Source organism: Nycticebus coucang, chromosome 21, assembly GCF_027406575.1.
Source record: "Nycticebus coucang isolate mNycCou1 chromosome 21, mNycCou1.pri, whole genome shotgun sequence".
Taxonomy (NCBI): domain Eukaryota; kingdom Metazoa; phylum Chordata; class Mammalia; order Primates; family Lorisidae; genus Nycticebus; species Nycticebus coucang.
In genome coordinates this window covers 4,049,076-4,073,140 of record NC_069800.1, presented here as the reverse complement: position 1 = coordinate 4,073,140, position 24,065 = coordinate 4,049,076, and the positions used below count along the sequence as shown (strand labels likewise).

General features: G+C 36.7%; 1 protein-coding gene across 1 annotated transcript in view; it reads left to right on the top strand.

The window, feature by feature from the left end:
• The first annotated feature begins 3,504 nt into the window (after positions 1-3,504).
• Positions 3,505-24,065, top strand: part of LOC128574126 (ankyrin repeat domain-containing protein 26-like) — a 67,730-nt gene continuing 47,169 nt past the window's right edge. The window contains exons 1-2 of the mRNA XM_053574808.1: positions 3,505-3,562; positions 19,815-19,908. The gene's annotated coding sequence lies outside the window, so the exon portion shown is untranslated. The remainder of the gene's footprint in view (positions 3,563-19,814; positions 19,909-24,065) is intronic.

The window sequence follows — 24,065 nt, the reverse complement described above, 5'->3', positions numbered from 1 at the left end:
GTTTCCAGTCTGAAGAAAGCAGTAGGAAGGAAGAATGTGAAAATATCCAGGTCAGGTAATTGGTTTTTTCTTTGATAAAAATCCTTTCATTGCAATACAGAATTTAAAGTTTATATAGCCATGTTTACTATGAATTATTTTTATTAAAATATCTGTTAGAATATTGAAGTGTTACTAATAACAAATGTTAACATTTTTGTTTTAAATTCCATAGGCCATGACATTTTAATATATGGATAAAATCCCCATTTAAAAGACTTTAAGCATAACTGTACACAGGGAATCTTTTATAAAATGTCATTATTTACTGTTCATTGAGTCTTATAGAAATTTAGTTTTAAAAATGCATTTGTTGTCTTCTGTTTTGAAAAACCTTTTTACACTGTATAGTTCTCACTAGATGATCATCCTTACTCTTCTCCAGTGAGTAAAACAAAAACTCAGTAAATATTTTTTTAAGATTGCTCTTCTTCTAACATATTTTAGGTATATAAAGCAGGAGATTCATAATAATAAAAGCAGCAATATGAGAAAAATTAAATGGTTGTTTCATATTTACTGAACAAATTCATTGTGAAAATTCTACACAACTAGTTGTGGTGGCTTTCTCACATCATTTGTAAAGGAAGGGAGGGAGGAAGGGAAAGAAAAGAGAGAGAGGAAGGGATGGAGGAAAGAAAGTGTAGGAAAAATGAAACAGAAAAAAGAAAAAAATAAGCAAAGGAAAAGAGAAAGAAAGAAATTGCTACAGGTTCTTTTTTTAACCCCTTGCCTTTATTTTTTATTCATTTAAAAAATTTTATTATTGGGGAATCATGGAGGGTACAAGACCAGGTTATGCAGCTTGCATTTGTTACGTAAAGTCCCTCTTATAATTGTGCCCCGCCCCCAAGAGGTGTGTCACACACTGTGAGCTGCCAACACCCTCCCCGCTTCCTTCTCTCTGTTCCCCAACTCCCCACCCCCAAAATCCCCCACCCCGTAATTAATTGTCCTCATATAGAATTGAGTACCTTGCTTTCTTTCTTTTCCATTCTTGTGATGCTTTACTGAGAAGAATGTATTTCAACTCCAAGTTAATACAAAAGATGTAAAGTCACCATCTTTTTTAGTGACTGAATAGTATTCTATGGTGTACATGTACCACAGCTTGTTAATCTATTCCTGGTTTGGTGGGCATTTAGGTTGTTTCTACAATTTGGCAATTGTAAATTGAGCTTCATTAAGCAGTCTAGTGTAAATGTTCTTAAGATAAAATTATTTTTTTTTTTCCTTTCTGGGTAGATGTCCAGTAATGTGTTTGCAAGATCGAAGGGAGGTGTAGTTTGAGTTATTTGAGGATTCTCCATACTTCCTTCCAGAATGGTTGTATTAATTTGCAGTCCCAGCAGCAGTGGAAAAGTGTTTCCTTTTCTCCCCTTCCACACCAGCATCTACATCTTTGAGATTTTGTGATGTGGGCTATTCTCACTGGGGTTAGATGATATCTCAGAGTGGTTTTGATTTGCATTTCTTTGATGATTATAGACAATGAGCATCTTTTCATCTTTCTTATCCATTCATCTATCTTCTTTAGAGAAGGTTCTGTTCATCTCATTTGCCCACTGATATAAGTGATTGTTGGCTCTTATTGTTGTTGCTTAATTTGAGTTCTTTGTAGAGTCTATTTATCAAAGTATTTTTTTTTTTGTTTCTTTTTTTCTTTTTTTCAAGAGGCATAGTTTCACTTTGCTGCCTTGGTAGGGTGCTGTGGTGTCACAGCTCAAAGCAACCTTCAGCTCTTGGGCTTAGGCGATTCTCTTGCCTCAGCCTTCCGAGTAACTGGGACTACCACACCTACCACAATGCCCAACTTATTTATCAAGGTTTTGTCTGATTCATAATATGAAAATATCTTTTCCCATTCTGCTGGTTGTCTGTTTGCTTTGGTTGTTTTCTCCTTAGCTGTGAAGAAGCTATTCAGTTGAATTAAGTCACATTTGTTTTTCTTTTGTTGCAATTGCCCCAGGGCCATAACTGCAAGTGATTTCCCCAGAGTTTCTTCAAGGATTTTTATTGTTTCATGCCTTATATTTAGATCCTTTCTCCATCTTGAATCAATTTTAGTGAGTGGAGAAAGATGTGGGTCTAGTTTCAGTCTTTTACATGTGGATATCCAGTTCTCCCAGCACCATTTATTGAATAGGGATTCTTTTCCCCAGTGTATGTTATTGTATGGTTTATTAAAGATAATGTGGCTATAATATATTAGTTTCATTTCATGATTTGCTATACAGTTCTAGATGTCTATGTCTCTATTTTTTGCCAGTAACATGCTGTTTACATTATGATGGCATTGTAGAATAGCCTAATGTCTGGTAGGTTGATACCCTGACTTTGCTTCTGTTACTAAGAATTCCTCCTTGGCTATCTGGAATTTTTTCTGGTTCCATACAAAATGAAGTACTATTTTTCCCAAATATGTAAAGTATGACAAAGTTATTTTAATGGGGATTGCATTGAATCTGTAGATTGCTTTGGGAAGTATAGAAATGTTAACAATGTTGATTCTTCCCAGCTATGAGATGGTATGTTCTTCCATTTATTAATATTTTCTGCTACTTCTTTTCATACAGTTTTGTAATTTTCTTTAAAGGGTGTTTCATCTTTTTGGTAGGTATATTCCAAGGTATTTCATTTTCTTTGAAGTACGGTGAAGGGAATTATTTCCTTGATTTACTTCTCATTTTGGCTATTATTGGCATATGCAAAATCTACTGATTTGCAGACATAGAATTTGTATCCTGCAATATTACTGTATTTTTGATCACTTTTATGAATCTTGTGGTTGAGGCATTGGGGTTTTCTAAGTATATCATCAGCAAAGAGGGAGAGTTTCACTTCCTCTGTCCCCATTTGAATGCCCTTTATTTCCTTCTCTTGCCTGATTATTTTGGCTGGGACTTTCATCCTGATTAGTAGTGATAGAGGACAACCTTGTCTTCTTCCAGTTGCTGAGTGGAAAAGCTTTCTCTTTTACTTCATTTAGTATAATATTAGCCGTGGGTTTGTAATAGACGAGAACATTTCAGACATAGGAACAGGATATACACTGATGAAGGTATAAAAAGCAACGCCAACTGTGTGAACCATTAATATAAAGAACACACTGGCAATGTTTTTGTACATACAATTATGAAGTAGAGACTAGTATACAGTGATATTTCATATGTTTATGATAATTTTAAATTTTGTTCATTTATGTTGGGTAGACAAATGGAGGAATGAATATTTGAGATGTTGGTATGCCTTGAATCTGGGGACATCTGATGCCTCCCTGAGTGTATTTTGAAAATTTTTATAGAAAATAAATACTCTTCTAAAGATTAATTTCCATTTAAACTATCAATTTATAAAATGAAAAAAATTTTCTCTTCTTTTATAAACACTATAGCTTTTATTGGATCATTCTAAGTAGATTATATTAACTAAATTTATGGTTTTGACAGCAAAACAAGACTTTATGGTAATATCAGAGGAAAAAGAAGAAAAGCAGGATGGAAGCAAAAATAATCATCCACAGGTATAAAAAAGTTGAAATTTTAATTTCGGGTTAACTATGGTTTTATTTGCATTGGTAACATAGAATAGTTGAAAATAAATTAAAATTTGGACTAGCATTTAAGAATTGATAGGTTATAATTTGATATTAAATTTTAAAAAGCCATTTAACTATTGCAAAGTTTAAAATAAATAATAAATTATAGATAAATTTGCCATTGGTATAGAGGCAAGTGTTTTCTGGGATTTTGTGTATTTTATAATTTTTATAATTATATTCCTTGTATTATAAATTTCTTATGTGATAAGGAAGGTAACATCAGCTGTTTAATCATAGTGCTAAGCAATAGAATTTATGAACAATTTTACAGTGGTGGCCACTGAGTACATTAAAAGAATAATCATTCACAGTGTTTCCAAATTTACAATTTTATGTTGCCAGTCAGTAATGCTTAGGCTAAATATTTCTTATGCCTAGTGATCCCTAACTCACTTCAGTGTCTATATTGAAGGAGAGATTTGAGTCATAAATATTGTGTCTATGAAGAGAGTTTGTATCATAAAATATGAGGCCTTAGGTGAAACTTACTAAATGCAGAATATGAATGTCTGAACACAATAACTAAGAAAATGCCATGAAGGCTGTGTTAACTAGTTGGATGAAAATATTTCAAATTGTCTATAAAACCAGCGCATTGTACCCCATGATTGCATTAATGTACACAGCTATGATTTAATAAAAAAAGAAAAAAAAAGAATGAGGCCTTTGGTAACGGGGCTCATTATTCTTGGGGTAACAATAGCAAGCTTATAACATATTTACATGTAGTAAATCAGTAAACAGTATCAAAATGATTTTATTCACTGTCATTAGAGGACATTAGGATGTATTAGACCTAGACTTAAGCAGTTAGGCTGTGTCACAACATAGCACTGTCATATTATTTTATATGATTTTAATTAAAGCTAAATAATTGACTTTTATGTCTGATTGCATTGATTTAGTCTGCTAATAGCATAAAGCTTTCCAAGTCTCCAAATGTTGCCCTTTAGAACAGTACTGAAGTACAATGTAGAGGTTTACTATTGAAGTTAGGTAAAATCATTTTAAGTGAGGAAGGAAGGCATTGTAATATTACAAAATTACCTGCTTATTCAGTTTTGGTAGATTAAAATATAATCAATTAACTTAATTTCAAACAGAGAGTGATAAAGTTGTCTAGTTCCTATTGGAGGCTGAGGAAAACAATTTTTCACTTGTTAGTTGCAGTCCATGATTTGAAAGTAGCTAAATACAGATTTAAGAAATGTGTTAGTTAAAGTTTACTTATTTTCTGAATATCTTTGCCCATATTTGGGTGAGAGGATCATATCATTTTGAAAACCTGTATCCTGACAGAAAACATAACTAAGTAACAAAATAAACACATTAATCTTTTATGTTTGCATCTGCAAACAGTTTTCAAAAACTAGAAATACACAGGGTTTGTGGAAGAGGGGGGATATACTGCATATTATGGATTTCCTTATGTGCAAAAGTTAGAGTAATTGTGGATAGATCAAGGCAAAGTAGAGTGGTGAAATAAATTAAAATTTAAGAAAAATGAGTAAAACCAAAGGTTTGGTTAAATTTTTGAATACATATAACACAAAAGTCCAGTTTGTCCTTAGGCAGTTACTACACAACTCCAAAAGAGTAACAAGCTTATATTAAAAAGAAAAAAAATTGTAATTTGGCAAAATTACAGATTCCTCCTGATTGTGAGGATAATAGATCCACCTGAAGTGTCCATCTCTAAAATATTTCATGCATTCTCTGAACAAAAGCACATCAGTCTCAGAAATGTCTTTTCATCCCATTTCTACTTTGTGTCCCTGAAATACACTTGACACTTATCTTCTAAGCTTTATTTAAAAGAAAACACAGTATATCGGGAATATGAGAACAGCCCTGGCGGACGCTGGGTATGTTGTTGTTGCTGTTTTTTTTTTTTTTTTATTTCATATTACTATGAGGGTAAAAATGATTAGGTTACATTGTTTGCAGATCTTAGGTAAAATTCAGGTTGGAGCTGATCCCTTCACCCACAGAGTGTGCTGTGTGTCCTCACATTGTGTACATTTGATGAGAGCAAATGTGCACACTATGCACTCTCCTTCAGCCCTCCCATTTCAACTCAATTGTATTTTTCTCTCCTGTGGGTGTGTAGTTCTTTATGTAATTGTTTCATATTAGTATTGAGTATATTGGATACTTTTCTATTCATGCACACTTTGCTAAGAAGAATGCTTTTCAACTCCATCCAGGTAAAAGCAAAATATGTAGTTTTCATCTTTTTCTTTTTTATGACTGAAAGGAGGTCCATGGTATACATATACCACCGTTTTTTAATCCATTCCTGGGTTGATGTGCACATGGGTTTCTTCTACATCCTGGCAATTATGAATTGAGCTGCAATAAAGATTCTAGTGTGGATGTCCTTATTGTAAAATGTTGTTTTCTTCTGGATAGATACCTAGTAAAGGGATTGCAGGATCAAATAGAAGGTATACTTTTAGTTCTTGGAGAATTCTCCGTAATTCTTTCCACAGAGGCTATGGAAAATATCTGTTTGCAGTTTTACTAACAGTGTAGAAGTGTTCCCTTCTCTCCACATCCACACCAGCATCTGCATCTTTGGGACTTTGTGATGTGGGCTATTCCACTGGGATTAGGTAATACCTTTATGTAGCTTTGAATTGCATTTATCTGATGATAAGTATTTTTTCATGTGTTTGTTGGCCATTCATCCATCTTCTTCAGGAAAGTTTTTGTCCACTTTTGACATAGGATTGTTTGTTCTTTTCTTGTGAATTAGTTTGAGTTCTCTGTAAATTCCAGTTATCAGCTCTTTGTCCGAGTCATAGTGTGCAAATACCTTCTACCATTTCATAGGCTGTTTTCTTTAGTTCTTGTACCTTTAGTTGTGCAGAAGCTTTTTAGTATGGTTATGTTCAATTTATTTATTTTTAATATTGCTGTAGTTGCCAAGGGGGTCTTGTTCATAAGCTGTTTTTCAGGCTGATTTTGCCAAGAGTTTTTTCCACCCTTTCTTCCAGATTTTTTGTCATTTAGTGTCTTAAATTTAGATATTTTATCCAATGAGAGTCACTTTTTGTAAGTGGTGAGAAGTCTAGTTTTAGTCTTCCCATTGTGGCTAACAAGTTCTCCCAGGACCATGTATTAAATATGAATTCTTTTTCCCAGTGTATGCTTTTGTTTGGTTATCAAAGATCAGATGGTAAGTGGCTGGGTTCACTTCTAGGTTCTCTGTTTTCTTCCATAGGTACCTATTTTTTTGCCAGTATCGTGCTGTTTTGATCACTGTAGATTTTTAGCATTACCTGAAGTCTGGTGATATAATGCCTCCAGATTTGTTTTTATTGTTTAGAATTGCATTTATTATTTTTTTTTCTAGTTCCATATGATGCACAGTATTATTTTTTCTAGATCTTCAAAATATGACATTGATGCTTTGATGGGGATTGCATTAAATCTGTAGATTGTTTTGGGTAGTATGGACATTTTATGATGTTGATTCTTTTCAACTGTGAGTGAATATGGTGTGTTCTTTCACTTGTTAATGTCTTCTGCTATTTCTTTTCTCAGGATTTCATAGTTCTCTCTGTAGAAATTCTTCACATCCTTTGTTAAGTATATTCCCAAGCATTTCATTGTTTTTTTTTTAAGCTACTGTGAAGGAATAATGTGTCTTTGACCTTATTCTCACCTTGACTGTTACTGGCATACCATTCTGGAGGGTCCTGAGTTGTGGACCTTGATTTTATGTACTAAAACTTTTTATTCCTTGCTCACTTCCAGGAACCTGTAGTTGAGTCTCTGGGGTTTCCAAAGTATAAAATCGTATGATCAGCAAAGAGGGAGATCTTGACCTCCTCTGCTCCTATTTCAATGCCATTAGTATCCATCCCTTACCTGATTGCATTGGCTAGATCTTTCAGCACTAGGTTGAGTAGCAGTGGTGATAGTGAACCTCCTTGTCTGGTCCCAATTCTAAGTGCAAAAGCTTTCAGTTTTCCGCCATTCAGTATGCTATTGTCTGTAGGTTTATTGTGGGGTGGTGTCTATCAGTTTAGGAAATGTCCCATCTATGCCTATTTTCTTAAGTGTTCTTGCAGAAAGGGATGGTGACTTTTGTTGAACGCTTGTTCTGCATCTATTCAGAGGCTCATATGATCTTTCCTTCTGAATCTATTTAAACAGTGAATTATATTTATGGATTTATAAATCAACTTTCTATCCCTGGGATAAAACTCACTTGATCATGATGTGTAATTTTTTAATGTGTAGCTGTACTCTGTTGGCTAGGATTTTATTGAATATTTTTGAATCAATATTTATTAATGATATCGGTCTGTAGTTTTCCTTTTTTGTTGGCTCTTCCTCTGGTTTTGGAATCAGGATGATGTTTGTTTCATAGAACATGTTGGGGAAGTTTCCTTCATTCTTTATGTTTTGGAATAGTTTCTACAATATAGGTATTCTTTGAAGGTTTGGTAGAATTCTGGTGTGACACCAGCTGGTCCAGGACTTTTTGAGGGAAGATTTATTGTTAATTGCAGTTCTGGTGCTTTATACTGGTCTGTTCAGAGTTTCTAGTTCTTTATGGTTGAGCTTAGGGGAGATGATATGAGTCCACATTTTGGTACAGTTCCTCTACGTTTTAGAATTTCTGAGCATATAGATTTTTGTAGCAGTCACTGAAGATGTTTTGTATCTCTGTGGTTTCTATTGTTATTTTCCCTCTTTTATTTCTGATTGAAGTTATTAGAGATCTTTTCTGTTGCTAGTCAGTCTGGCCAAGGGTACTTTGATTTTATTAATATTTTAAAAGAAACAACTTTTTCTTTCTCCGATCTTTTGAATGGTCCTTATGTTCTCAATTTCATTAAATTCTGATTTTAGTTTATGTCTTTTCTCCTACTCGGTTTGAGATTGGATTATTCTTTCTTTTCCAGTTGCTTCAGATGGTTTATTGGGTTATTGATTTGCATTTTTTCTGTTTTTTGAATGAGAACATTTAATCCAATAACTTTTACCCTTAGGACTGCCTTTGCAGTATCCCACAGGTTTTGATAGTGTGTGGCTTCATTGTCATTTTTTCATGAAAGATAATGATTTTTTTCTTTATCTCCTCCTTGACCCAGTTCTTTGCTCTAAGGTTACTTCATTTCCATGACTTTGTACAGGCATGCAGGCATAAGGATCTTTTTTTTTTAGTTGAGTTCTGCCTTTATTCCCTAATGATCTGGAAAGATACAAAATATAATTTCTATTCTTTAGATTTTGTTGAGGTTTGATTTGTGTCCATTTTTTTGGAATATAATCCATGAGCTGGAGAGAAGAATGCATACTCAGTAGTTTTTGGATTTATGTTCTGTATATTTCTGTAAAACCCAATTGTTCTAGGCACACGTTTAACTCCCTTGTTTATTTGTTTAGTTTGTGCTTGGAGAGTCAGTACAGTTTTGTCAGAAGTGTGTTGCAATGCCCACTTAATATGGTTTCACAGGATATCATGTTGTTCAAATTGGTTAGGGTTCATTTTAAATGTCTGGGAGTGTTTCAGTTGTGTGCATAGATATTTAGGATTCAAATGTCTCATTGTTATATTGTTCCCTTGACCAGAGAATAGCATCCATCTTTGTTTTTGTTTATTGGTTTCAATCTAATAAACATCTCATAATATTTAAAAATACAATTGTATCCCCTAGTTGCTCCTGATTTCCATTTGCCTGAAATATATTTTTTCCTACCATTCACTCTCTTCTTATCCTTCAGAAATCCCAATGATTTGAATGCTTGATCTTTTGGAGTAGTTTTATAACTTGCTCAGAGAAAGCTGTTTTTGTTCTGCTTTTTTCCCCTGTCTCTTTGAATGATTAGGTTAGTTCAAAATTCTTGTCTTCCATTTCTGAGATTCTTTCTTCTCCATGTTCTATTCTACTGCTGAGACTCCATACTGTTTGAATGTCCTTGAATGCCTCTTTCCATTTCTTAAGCTCTGCTATAATTGTGTCCAGATCCTTGGTGACTAAAACTAAATCTGGTGGGCTGAAGTCAGATCCAGAGGCTCCTGTACGTGGAGTTGCTCACTCTACTTTACACCTAACTATTCAAACAAACTCTTCTTTTTCTCTGAAGTCCCAGCTGTGACAGATTCAAAGTGAGGAGGCTTTTTGACTATGGTAGGGAAAGGAGATCTTGGGCCTACCATCTGCTTCCAAGGCTTTCCTGGATTGGGTTGCCTGTCAGAGACTAGGCCCATCCACCTTCAATTTGGCAGGAGTGGAGTCAGGGGCCAAACCTCCAGGAGGGGCCTGCTAGGCACAGATGCTAGACAATGCCATTCCAATGGGCAGGGAAAGTTCCCCCCTAGCAGGATGGAGACTTATTAGGGACCTTGTCATGCATTGTCAGTGCAGCCAAGCCACCATTTCCTCCAACAGGGTTGAGGCATGCTCAGTTCATTGGGCCACACAATGCAGAGATCTCTCAGAGTCCACATGGCCTGATAAAGACCCTGATGATTCTTGGTGACAGAGAAAGCAACCTCTGTAAACCCTCGCTCCCTCAGTTGCTCTGAGGGGTGGGTAGGGTCCAAAGCACTTTCACCTGTTGTTGCCAGTGGGTGGGTCAACCCCCCCCTCCAGTCTGGGCTGGGCTAGTGCTTCTAGTTGCTGCCACTGGAAAGCAGAGTTCTACAGTGGGGGCAGACTGTTGGGCAACCCAAAAAAGAGAGGGTATGGGCTGTGGTTGAAAGGAAGCTAGTGCCAAAATTGCTCTCTATTCTGCCAGGCAGGATACAGACTCAGAAGCGGATATGCCTTGGTGCAAAAATAGTGGGATGTTTTATCCTTCTTGGGACTTCCTTATCAGCAAGTGATGGTGTGTTTTGCTGTTTGCAGAAAGACTGCAGGTGGGAGAAGGCTCACCCTTACCCTTCTGTTTTCAGGAATCCTCTAGACTGGTCCAATCTAACTCTCCTCAGTTCTCTTCCTTCCTCTTACTCATCTTGGTCCTCGCAGTTTGTCTGTGCAGGGTTACTGAACCCCTTGGTTCTTCTTGCAATCTAGCCCCCAATTACACTACTCTGGGTTACTTCATTAAAATTTCCCTCCTTCTGGATGAGAGTTTCCACAAAATCTGCCTCTAGTTAGCCATCTTGTGTCTGTCCCAGCACTGGGCATGTGAGGATAATATTATAATGACACACACACTAAAAAAGCAAGGAGCTCAGAAGATACAGTTGAAACAAAGGAACACCAATAAGCTTGATTTTGAAATGGCCAAAACAATTTTTTTTGGGAAATTGGACATCAGAAATGTACCTCAGTCAAGAAATCCAAAATTTGTGGCTTAAAAGGAAATGAAGTGTGTGCTTCAAACAAAAAGGTGCAATATTTCTGCTGCTATATCCACTAATAATGAAGGAAAACCAGTACATACTGTACGTGTTCCTGAGGCATTAGATGAGGACAGAGATGCTGAAAAGAAAAAACCATGAAACCTGAATCAGAAAATATGCATCCCTCCCCACCACAGAGTGACAGATCATCAAAAGCATCTGTGTTTATAAAGGAAGAAATATGGCAGGATATGCAAAAGGGTAAGAATGAGGATGACATGTTACCAGTAGAATCCCCACCTTTGGAGAAGAAAAATTCAAGTTCAAAATGAAGTAGATGTTCATTTGTCACTGCTGCTTTTATCCTTTTTCAGTTCTCTGGTCCATTCTGATTTTCCACTTTTGCATGTTGTATTAATCACATCTATTCACCATTTTATTCTGAACTTCTTGAAATGACCAGAAAGCAGAACCTGGGGTCACCATGATTTTTATTTTTATTATTATAATGTGTAGAGAAGACAAAATACAAGTAAGTGCTTGGCATGTTTTATATGCTTCAAAAGCAAATGTTCTTATTCTTCCCTTTTTATTAAGTCTTGCTATGCTTTATTGAATTTATATCTTAATTTAGAAAGAGATGCATACAGCATATACATATATATACATATACATATACATATACATATATATATATATATATATACACACACACACACACACCATGGAGTGCTATTCAGCCATAAAAAGATGGAGACTTTACATCTTTTGCGTTAACCTGAATGGAGTTGAAGCACATTCTTCTTAGTAAAGTATCATAAGAATGGATAAGCAGACTGAAGCCAGCTTTCCACAGAGGCTCCCGTCCATTAGGAGAGTTAAAGGACAAAAATTCAGCAAGTAACCTAGTGGATTTGAGCTGCACTAAGAGAGAAGGTTGAAGAACGCACATCAACCCCGCTGAGGCGAGCTGCGACCCCAACATACAAACAAAAGGTACAAAATCCATCACCATGTGGATGGGAGTCCCCTCCCCCATGAGAACAGCTCAGAGTGCCCCACAAACAATCGGGCAGAGTTCAAAGGTCCTCCCACTGCACTCCACGGGACAGACCCTCTAACAACTGGACCTACCTCCCCTGCTAGGGTGCCACAGTGTTCTCCTGCCAGGCATAAAACTGTATAAAACTGTGTATAGTCTCTACCTGGAATTCTGAGCTCCCAGCACTCCCCTCCACTCACACTGAGGTCTGGAGGCCAGTCCCCCAGGAGCTCAGAGTCTTAGGTGATTTCCCGAGGGGAGTGGACAAGGCCTTGACTGCAGCTGGTCGGCAACAGCTCTGGGCACGGGAGTGAGGAGAGGACGGTCTGCGGAGAGGGGACCACACCGGAGCGGCAGTCCCCTGAGGCACAGTGCAACTGCCATCTTTTGGTGACAATATGGCCAGGCATAAAACTGTGTAAAACTGTGTGTGTTCTCTGCCCATAAGCCCAGGCTCTCAGTGCTCCCTGTGGTCCCCTCTGCTCTCGCTCCAAGGTCTGGAGGCCTGTCCCCCAGGGGTCCAGACTCTTGTGCGATTGCTCGAGGGGTGTAGACAGTGCTGGGCTGCAGCCAGTCGGTGCAGACTCTGGGGCATGGGAGCAGAGAGAGGACAGTTGGCCAGAGGGGTGCTGCACTGGAGCAGCGGTTCCGTGAGGCATAAAACAGCAGCCCTCTTTTGCTAGCAATACAGCTCACTACTGAATATTCTGAAGCCACACCCCCGTCTCCCTGGGCAACCAGACTGTGAGTATAGGGTTTGCCTGAGGCAACTCGAATTTGCAAACCAGGGAAACTCCCAGGGCAGGGCTGACCCAGAGGTACGTTTTACTGAACCTAAGATGCACCTGGCCCTCAGGGGATCGTCAGCCTATAGACAATAAAAGAGCAAAGACAAGCTGATTTGAAACTCAATTCAGCTTCTCTTCTGCAGGGGAACCGAAAATTTGGTCTGTTCTGTTCTGTTAGTAACATTAATCAGGGGCGAGACTGGACCTGAGTGAAAACCCCCCAACCTTCATCAAGTGTCCAAGGTTGTCAGGCCTCACCTCCTCCAGCTAGAGAGAGGCTGAATGCAGCGCCCTAGCAGTCTTCCTTGTGATTCAGGCAGGTGCAAACTCCTGGAGTACCGGTTCACTACAGGCAACTGGATCAGCCAACTGCAGGGCTATGAGTGACAGTGGGTGCAAGATGCTGGGTGCTGCTGGGTGTGACAGTGGTGAAAGATGGGGAAGGAGGCAGCAACCTTACCAGACTGATCTATTGGATGGGTGGCTCCTCCCGACTCCACGCAGCACTGGAGCAAACCATACCAGAGTAGTCACCAGACCCCTGTGATCCAGTTCCCAGAGACCTCTTAAACTCTCTCACCCGAGACAGGTGCAGACTGAGACAATTTATTTGGATCTTTTGAACTGAACCAATCGCCTGAGGACAAATCAGGTGGTGCCGTGGGTTCACAGTGGTAGGAAGGTTTGACTTTTCTTTTCCAATTGTTTGCCAATGTGGGGTGGGGTGACTTAATTGCTGATATTTCTCCACAGCTGAGACTTCAATCCAGAGTATCTGTTTCACTAGGGTGGAACAGAAACCAACTGAAAACAAGACAGAACCACTTAGCCCCACCACACCAGACAGGGCCCCAGTTTCTCAGGCCACAACACTATACAGGCCCTCAACAAAGCCCCAGGGGGGGGAAATCAAAGGGAGTAAAACAACCATTGGGCAGAATCAGCGAAAAACTCTGGTAACATGAATAATCAGAATAGATCAACCCCCCCAAGGAAAGATATGGCAGACGTAATTGAAGATCCCATTCATAAAAAACTGGCTGCGATGTCAGAAATCAAATTCAGAATTTGGATTGCAGATAAGATTAATAAAGTGGAATTAGGAATTCGAGGAGAAATTCAAAAGTTGTCTCAAGAATTTAATGAATTTAAAGACAAAACCACCAAAGACTTAGACACACTGAAGCAAGAATTTGCAGCCCTCAAAGATATGAAAAATACAGTAGAATCCCTGAGCAACAGAATGGAGCAAGCAGAAGAAAGGATTTCTGACATTGAAGATAAAGCCTTTGAACACTCCCAAACTCTCAAAGAGGAAGCGAAATGGAGAGCAAAAACGGATCATTCTCTCCGAGAGCTCTGGGATAATTCGAAGAAGGTGAATATCTGAATCATTGGAGTTCCAGAAAAAGATGAAGTGGCCTCGCTGGGCACAGAGGCCCTTCTGCATGAAATTATGAAAGAGAATTTTCCAGACATGCCTAGAGATTCTGAAATTCAGATAGGGGACAGCTTCAGAACCCCAGCACTACTCAACCCCAATAAGACATCCCCCAGGCATATCATAATTAACATCACTAAAGTTAATATGAAGGAGAAAATTCTCAAAGTTTCCAGGAGAAAGAAAACCGTTACCTTCAAAGGGAAGAATATTATAATGACTGCAGATCTCTCTGCTGAAACTTTTTAAGCCAGAAGAAAGTGTTCACTGACTTTTAATCTCCTAAAGCAAAATAACTTTCAACCCCGGATCTTGTATCCAGCTAAACTGAGTTTCATTTATAATGGAGAAATTAAATACTTTAATGTCATTCATATGTTGAAGAAATTTGCCGTAACCAAACCAGCTCTTCAGGATATTCTCAGACCTATCCTCCATAATGACCAACCCAATCCTATACCACAAAAGTAAACTCACTCATAAACTTTGGATGAAACTGCAATTTCGAAACTAGCGAAAGGATTAAAAATGGCCACTGGGCTTTTGAAAAACTCGATACCCAAAACTTCACCAGACTTATCAATATTCTCCATTAATGTGAACGGCTTAAACTGTACTCTAAAGAGGCATAGGTTAGCTGACTGGATACAAAAACTCAGGCCAGATTTTTGTTGCATACGAGAGTCACATCTTAACTTAAAAGACAAATACAGACTCCGGATGAAAGGATGGTCATCCATATTTCAGGCAAATGGTAATCATAAAAAAGCAGGTGTTGCAATTTTATTTGCAGATGCAATAGGCTTTAAACCAACAAAATTAAGGAAGGCCAAGAATGGTCACTTGATAATTGTTAAGGGTAATACTTAATATTATGAGATCTCAATTATTAATATCTATGCACCGAACCAGAATGCACCTCAATTTATAAGAGAAACTCTAAGAGACATGAGCAACTTGATTTCCTCCAGCTCCATAATAGTCGGAGATTTCAACACTACTTTGGAAGTGTTTGATCGATCCTCCAAGAAGAAGCTGAGCAAAGAAATCTTAGATTTAAACCTAACCATCCAACATTTGAATTTAGCAGACATCTACAGAACATTTCATCCCAACAAAACTGAATACACATACTTCTCATCAGCTCATGGAACTTACTCAGAAATTGATCACATCTTAGGTCACAAGTCTAACCTCAGTAAATTTAAAGGAATAGAAATTATTCCATGCATCTTCTCATACCACCGCGGAATAAGACTTGAGCTGAGTAACAACAGGAATCTGCATACTCGTACAAAAACATGGAAGTTAAATAACCTTATGCTGAATGATAGCTTGGTCAGAGATGAGATTAAGAAAGAAATCGCTAATTTTTTGGAACAAAACAACACTGAAGACACAAACTATCAGAAGCTCTGGGACACCGCAAAGGCAGTTCTAAGAGGGATATTTATAGCACTGCAAGCCTTCCTTAAGAGAACGGAAAGAGAGGAAGTTAACAACTTACTGGGACATCTCAAGCAACAGGAAAAGGAAGAACATTCCAACCCAAAACCCAGTAGATAAAAAGAAATAACCAAAATTGGAGTAGAATTAAATGAAATTGAAAACAAAAGAATAATACAACAGATCAATAAATCTTAAAGCTGTTTTTTTGAAAAGGTCAATAAAATAGATAAACTTTTGGCCAACCTAATCAGGAAAAAAAGAGTAAACTCTCTAAACTCATCAATCAGAAACAACAAAGACGAAATAACAACAGACTCCTCAGAAATAAAAAAAAAAAATCCTTAATGAATATTACAAGAAACTTTATTCTCAGAAATATGAAAATCTGAAGGAAATTTACCGATACTTGGAAGCACGTCACCTTCCAAGACTTAGCCAGAATCAAGTGGAAATGTTGAACAGGCCCATATCATCTTTGGAAATAGCATCAACCATACAAAACCTCCCTAAAAAGAAAAGCCCGGGACCAGATGGTTTCATGTCAGAATTCTACCAAACCTTTAAAGAGGAATTAGTACCTATATTACTCAACCTGTTCCAAAAGGTAGAAAAAGAAGGAAGACTACCCAACACGTTCTATGAAGCAAACATCACCCTGATCCCCAAACCAGGAAAAGACCCAACAAGAAAAGAAAATTATAGACCAATGTCACTAATGAATATAGATGCAAAAATATTCAACAAGATCCTAACAAACAGAATCCAGCAAAACATCAAACAAATTATACATCATGACCAAGTCGGTTTTATCCCAGAGTCTCAAGGCTGGTTCAATATATGTAAATCTATAAATGTAATCCAGCACATAAATTAAAAAACAAAGACCATATGATTCTCTCAATCGATGCAGAAAAAGTTTTTGATAATATCCAGCATCCCTTCATGATCAGAACACTTAAGAAAATCAGTATAGAAGGGACATTTCTTAAACTGATAGAGGCCATCTACAGCAAACCCACAGCCAAATACATATTGAATGGAGTTAAATTGGAATCATTTCCACTGAGATCAGGAACCAGACAAGGCTGCCCATTGTCTCCATTGCTTTTTAACATTGTAATGGAAGTTTTAGCCACTGCAATTAGGGAAGAAAAGGCAATCAAGGGTATCCATATAGGGTCAGAAGAGATCAAACTTTTGGTCTTCACAGATGATATGATAGTATATCTGGAAAACACTAGGGACTCTACTACAAAACTCTTAGAAGTGATCAAGGAATACAGCAGCGTCTCAGGTTACAAAATCAACATTCATAAATCGGTAGCCTTTATATATACCAACAATAGTCAAGTTGAGAACACAGTTAAGGACTCTATCCCATTCACAGTAGTGCCAAAGAAGATGAAATATTTGGGAATTTACCTAACAAAAGACGTGAAAGATCTCTATAAAGAGAACTATGAAACTCTAAGAAAAGAAATAGCTGAAAATATTAACAGATGGAAAAACATACCATGCTCATGGCTGGGAAGAATCAACATTGTTAAAATGTCCATAGTACCCAAAGCAATATATAATTTCAATGCAATCCCTATTAAAGCTCCACTGTCATACTTTAAAGATCTTGAAAAAACAATACTTCGTTTATATGGAATCAGAAAAAAACTCGAATAGCCAAGACATTACTCAGAAATAAAAATAAAGCAGGAGGAATTACTCTACCAGACCTCAGACTATACTACAAATCGATAGTGATCAAAACAGCATGGTATTGGCACAAAAAGAGAGAAGTAGATGTCTGGAACAGAATAGAGAACCAAGAGATGAATCCAGCTACTTAATGTTATTTAATCTTTGACAAGCCAATTCAAAACATTCAGTGGGGAAAAGATTCCCTATTTAACAAATTGTGCTGGGTTAACTGGCTGGCAACCTGCAGAAGACTGAAACTGGACCCACACCTTTCACCATTAACAAAGATAGACCCTCAGTGGATTAAAGATTTAAACTTAAGACATGAAACTATAGAAATACTAGAGGAGAGTGCAGGCAAAACCCTTGAGGAAATCGGTCTTGGCGAGTATTTTATGAGGAGGACCCTCCGGGCAATTGAAGCAGCGTCAAAAATACACTACTGGAACTTGATCCAACTAAAAAGCTGCACAGCCAAGAACACATTAAAGCAAGAAAACAGCCCTCAGAATGGGAGAAGATATTTGCATGTTATGTCTCCTACAAAGTTTAATAACCAGAATCCACAGAGAACTCAAATGTATTAGCAAAACTAGAACAAGGGATCCCATCGCAGGCTGGGCAAGAGATTTGAAGAGCAACTTCTCTGAAGAAGATAGGTGTGCTGCCTTCAGACATATGAAAAAATGCTCATCATCTTTAATCATCAGAGAAATACAAATCAAAACTGCTTTGAGTTATCATCTAACTCCAGTGAGACTAGTCTATATCACAAAATCCCAAGACCAGAGATGTTGGCGCGGATGTGGAGAAAAGGGAACACTTTTGCATGGCCGGTGGGAATGCAAATTAATACATTCCTTTTGGAAAGAGATATGGAGAACACTAGAGATCTAAAAATAGATCTGCCATTCAATCCTGTAATCCCTCTACTGGGCATATACCTAGAAGACCAAAAATCACATCATAACAAAGATATTTGTACCAGAATGTTTATTGTAGCCCAATTCATAATTGCTAAGTCATGGAAAAAGCCCAAGTGCCTATCGATCCACGAGTGGATTAATAAATTGTGGTATATGTACACCATGAAACATTGTGCAGCCTTAAAGAAAGATGAAGACTTTACCTCTTTCATGTTTACATGGATGTAGCTGGAGCATACTCTTCTTAGTAAAGTATCTCAAGAATGGAAGAAAAAGTACCCAATGTACTCAGCCCTACCATGAAACTAATTTAGGGTTTTCACATAAAAGCTATAACCCAGTTACAACCTAAGAATAGGGAGAAGGGGGAAAGGGAGGGGAGGGAGGGGGGAAGTGGTGGAGGGAAGGGGATTGGTGGGATTCCATCAGCGGTGCTTCTTACAAGGGTATATGTGAAACTTGGTACATGTGGAATGTAAGTGTCTTGGCACAGTGACTGAGAGAATGCCAGGAAGGCTATGTTAACCAGTGTGATGAAAGTGTGTCAAACGGTCTGTGAAGCTAGTGAATGATGCCCCATGATCATAGCAATGTACACAGCTATGATTTAATAAATTACAAAAAATAGAATGGATAAGCAAGTATCCAATATACTCAATACTAATATGAAACCAATATATAAACAACTACAAGCCCACATCTAACAAAAATGCTAGTCTCATGAGATGGAGAAGAGAGGAGGCAGAGAGGAGAGAAGATGAAGGGAGGGTGATTGGTGGGATCCGATCTAATGTGCAGAATGTTAAAGTGTTCAGCATGTCTCCTGGGTGAAGGGCTCAACTAAAAAATGAAAATTATTTTAGAAATGAAAACAATGTAATCTAAAAGTTTATGCCCTCATATCAATCTAAAGTTTGAAAAATATAAATTCGTTTTAAAGTATTGTTTACCTAAATAAAGAAGATTTTTTAATGTTCAGTTTATGTTCATAATGACATACTCCAAAGGTTCCCATTTGGCCAATACTAATTTATCACCAACATATTTCTAGAATAAGGAATATCAATTTATTTAATGTTGTAAGTATTATAGTCAGTATATTGTATGTTCTTATAATGTTCACTTATTTTTGGTGGGGAGTGAAGATTAGAGTTATGTATTTTGAAGAAAATTCCTTGTTGACATAGGCATATAAATTTATATTTTCTCAATTAACCATTGAATATTAGGTGAGTCTTTCTTTCTTTCTTTTTTTTTTTTTTTAGCTCCCTGTTTAGTTCACAGAATCAGCCATGAAAAACAGACGTAATACAGGTTTCATCTGGAGACCAAATATGAAGTCTTCAATTGCAGTGTTCTGCTTTTAAACAGATACTGCTTTTATTATAACTGCTTTTTCATAAAAAATTCTGATTGGGAAATTTTCATGAACCTTAATACTTTAATTTAAGGTAGTGATTAGGAAATCTTCAAGGACCTTAGCATTTTAATTTATTTCAAACTCAATGTTGTTATTCATTTTCACAGAGCATTTCACAGAATCGTAAAAAGAAGGATCTTGGGTATTCATCTGAGGCTTCTAATCAAAAAGGAAAAAATACAGTGAATGAACAAGTCGAAGGTAACAATTGTATATTTCTGAAAAAGCTATTTGACACAAAATTTGCTTAAAACGCATTGATATATTGTAAGAGCCAAGGAAAGTCACCAATTGCATGCATACAAGGAGAAGAAAGAGAAGTGAAATGGTGATAAGTTGTACGTGTTCTTTTAATTTTTTTATTAAATCATAACTGTATGCATTTATGGAGCATAATATGGTGATTTGATATACAATTGGAATGCTTAAATCAAACTGATTAACATAACCACCACTTCATTTATTTTTTATGGTAAGACATAATTTACTCTTCAGTTATTTTGAAGTATACATTTGCATTATGCACTTTAGGTGAGATCCAAGCAAATAACCTCCCTCTTCCCACTTATCACCTTCCCTCTTCCCCTCCCATCTCCCATTCCTCTTGTTAGACTGTATTTGTGTTTTGTCATTCATATAGAGTAGAAGTGTTTATATATTGGTTTCATAATAGTATTGAGTACATTGAACACTTTTTTTTGTTTGTTTGTTTCCATTCTTGAGATATTTTACTGAGAAGAATATGTTCCAACTGCATCCAGGTAAAAATAAAAGATGTAAAGTCTCCATTTTAATTCATTTATTCACTTATTTGTTTATTTATTGTTTGTTTGTGATTCATTGCGGGTACAAAGAATAAGGTTACACTGATTGCATTTGTTAGATGAAGTCCCTTTTATAGTTGTGCCCCACGCAGAAGAGGTGTAACATACCCTGCCACCCCAGCCCTTTCCCTCCACCCCTCTTCCCACTTGCTCATTCTCTTAGCCCCCACCCCTGTATTAGGGGCTGCCTTCATATTGGAATAGAGTACATTGGATTCTTGCTTCTCCATTCTTTTGATGCTTTACTAAGAAAACTTTGTTCCACCAAGTCTCCATTTTTTTATGGCTGAATATTTTCCATGGTATAATTATAAATCTCTTTTGCATCCTTTGTAAGATAAATTCTCAGATACTTCATCATCTTTGGCACTACTGTAAAAGGAACAGAATCTTTGATTATATTTTCAGTTTGACTATCATTGGACTATATAAAAGCTACTGATTTCTAGGCATGGATTTTGTGTCCTGAGACACTGCTGTATTCCTTGATCAGTTCTAAAAGCTTTGTAGTTCATTCCCTGGGGTTTTCCAGGTATAAGATCATGTCATATGTGAAAAGCAAGAGTTCGACCTCTTCTGTCCCCATTTGAATACCCTTGATCTCCTTCACTTACCTGATTGAAATGGATGTTGAATAGCTGTGGAGACACTATCCTTGTCTAGTTCCAGATCTGAGTGGAAATGTTTTCAATTTTACTTCATTCAATTTGATATTGACTGTGGGTTTTCTGTAGATGGCCTCTATCAGTTTAAGAAATGTCCCATCTAACCCTGTTTTCCTAAGTGTTCCAATCATGAAATGATGCTCGATTATCAGAAGCCTTTTCTGCATCAATAGATAGAATCATGTGGTGATTTTTTTTTATTTTTTATTTGCTATATTATATTTCTAGATTTATGTATGTTGAACCAAACTCATAACTCTGGGATAAAACCAACTTGATCATGGTATAAAACTTTTTTGATGTGTCACTGAATTCTGTTTGCTAGGATCTTATTGAATATTTTTGCATCGATATCCATTAATGATATTCATGTATATTTTTCTTCCTTTGTTGGGGCCTTACATGTTTTGAGGATCAAGGTGATATTTGCTTTGTAAAATGTGTTGGGGAGGATTTCTTCCTTTTCTATGTTTTGGAATAGGTTATGTAATATAGGTACTAGTTCCTCTTTGAAGGTTTGATAGAATTCTGATGTGCAACCATTTGAATTTTTATTTTGGAGAGATTTTGTATAGTTGATAGTTTAGTGCTTGATAAAGGTCTATTCAAAATTTCTAATTCTTTCTGGTTCCATCTAGGAAGTGATATGCTTACAGGTATTGGTCAATTTCCTTTATATTATCATGTATCTGAGAATAGAGTTATTTTGTGGTAGTCATTGAGAATTTTTTGAATTTTTGTGGTATCTGGGTTCCCCCCTTTATTGTTTCCGATTGATGTTCTTAGAGATTTTATTTTTCTTCTTTTGCTTAGTCTAGCCAAAGGTTAATTAATTTTATTAATCTTTTCAAAAACCCAACTTTCTGTTATGATGACCTACTGAGTGATTCTTTTGTTTTCAATTCTATTTAATTCTGCTCTAAGTTTGGTTATTTCTTTTCATCTGCTGGGTTTGCAGTTGGATTTATCTTTCATTTCCTGTTGCTTAAGATAGCCTATTAGGTTGCTGACTTGCTCTCCTCTTGTTTTCTTTTTTATTTATTTATTTATTTATTTTTTTTTTTTTTGTAGAGACAGAGTCTCACTTTATGGCCCTCGGTAGAGTGCCGTGGCCTCACACAGCTCACAGCAACCTCCAACTCCTGGGCTTAAGTGATTCTCTTGCCTCAGCTTCTTCTTGATAAAGACTTCTAATGCTATGAACTTCCCTCTTAGGACTGCCTTTGCAGTATCCCACAGGTTTTGATAGTTTGTGTCTTCATTATCATTTTGTTCAGCAAATCTGATGATTTCTTTCTTAATCTCATCTTTGACCTAGCTATCATTTATACTAAGGTTATTTCACTTCGAGTATGAATATTTCTTTTGCTAGAAGGTATAATTGGTATTATTTTAAATGCGTTGAGGTTAGACTTGTGTTTGAAGATATGATCAGTTTTGAAGATATGATCTGTGGGCTGGTGAAAAAAATGTGTATTCTGTTTTATTAGGATGAAAGATTCTGTAGTTGTCGGTTATGTCCATTTTTTTCGAGGGTCAAGTTTAAGACCATTATTTCTTAGTTTTTTTTTGATGATCTATCCTGAATAGCTAAAGGGGTATTTAAAATGTCCAGTTATTTATAGTACAGGAAGATATCATATTATTCAGATCCATTAGGGTTTGTTTTGTAAATAGAGGAACATTCAGAAAGGGTACATAAATGTTAATTATTGAAAGCTATTCATGTTGATTGTTGCCCTTGACAAATATTTAGTATCTTTCCTTGCATTTTGTTATTTGTTTTTGTTTTAATTCAATTATATCTGCAACTAAGATTGCTATCCCTGCTTTTTTCTGATGTCCATTTGCCTGATCTCCATTCATTCGCTTTGAGTCTTTCTTTGTCCTTTGAGGTAAGATGAGACCCCATTGGCAACAATTACTGGCCTTAGTTTTTTAAAACCAGTCAGCCATTCTGTGCCTTTAGGGGAGAATTTAGGCTATTCACATTAATTGAGATAATTGATAGGTATGGTAGTATTTTGGTTGTTTTGTTTTTCAAATGTCTAGTGCATATTTTTAACCCTTTGACCATTGTGAAATCTAGGCTTTGTTGTTTAAATTCTGGGTGTATTTCTTTGGGTGGTAGACAACTGTGCTGGTCATTACGGAAAATGGTTCTGTGCATTTCCTGGATAGCTCATCTTGTTATGGCAAATTTCCTCAACATGTGGGTATCAGTGAAGTATTTGATTTCTCCATCACAAATGAAACTCATTTTATCTGGATATGGGATTCTGAGCTAAAAGTTATTTTGTTTTAGGAGATTGAAGGTGCATGATGATCCTCTTCTGCCTTGAAAAGTTTTGGCTAAAAGATGTGCGGTCAACCTAGTATTTTTCCCTTTGTCGGTAAGATTTTTGTTACACCTGGCTGTTTGTAGGACTTTTTCCTTGATATTAACTTTGGCAAAGTTAAATACAATGTATCTAAGAAATGGTTTATTTGGATTGCATTGCGCTGGGGTTCTGAAATTTCTAGTATCTGAAATTTTGTATCTCTTGCAATGCTTTGGAAATTCTCCTTCATAATATCTTGGAGTCAAGCATTTGTACTTTAAGGATCATCATTTTCTTCTTCAGGAATCTCTATACTTTTGATGTTTGATCTTTTGGAATGGCCCCACAACTCTTTCAGAGAATGTTCTGTTCTGATTCTCCTGTTTTCTGCCTGTTGGAATAATTGGTATCATTCAAAAGCCTTGTCTTTAATTTCTGATACACTTTATTACCTGCTAAACTCAATTAGTGAGGAACCCTACTGTATTTCAAAGTTCTTAGAACACTTTTTTCATTTTGTTAAGCTCTGCTATATCTTTCTCATTATG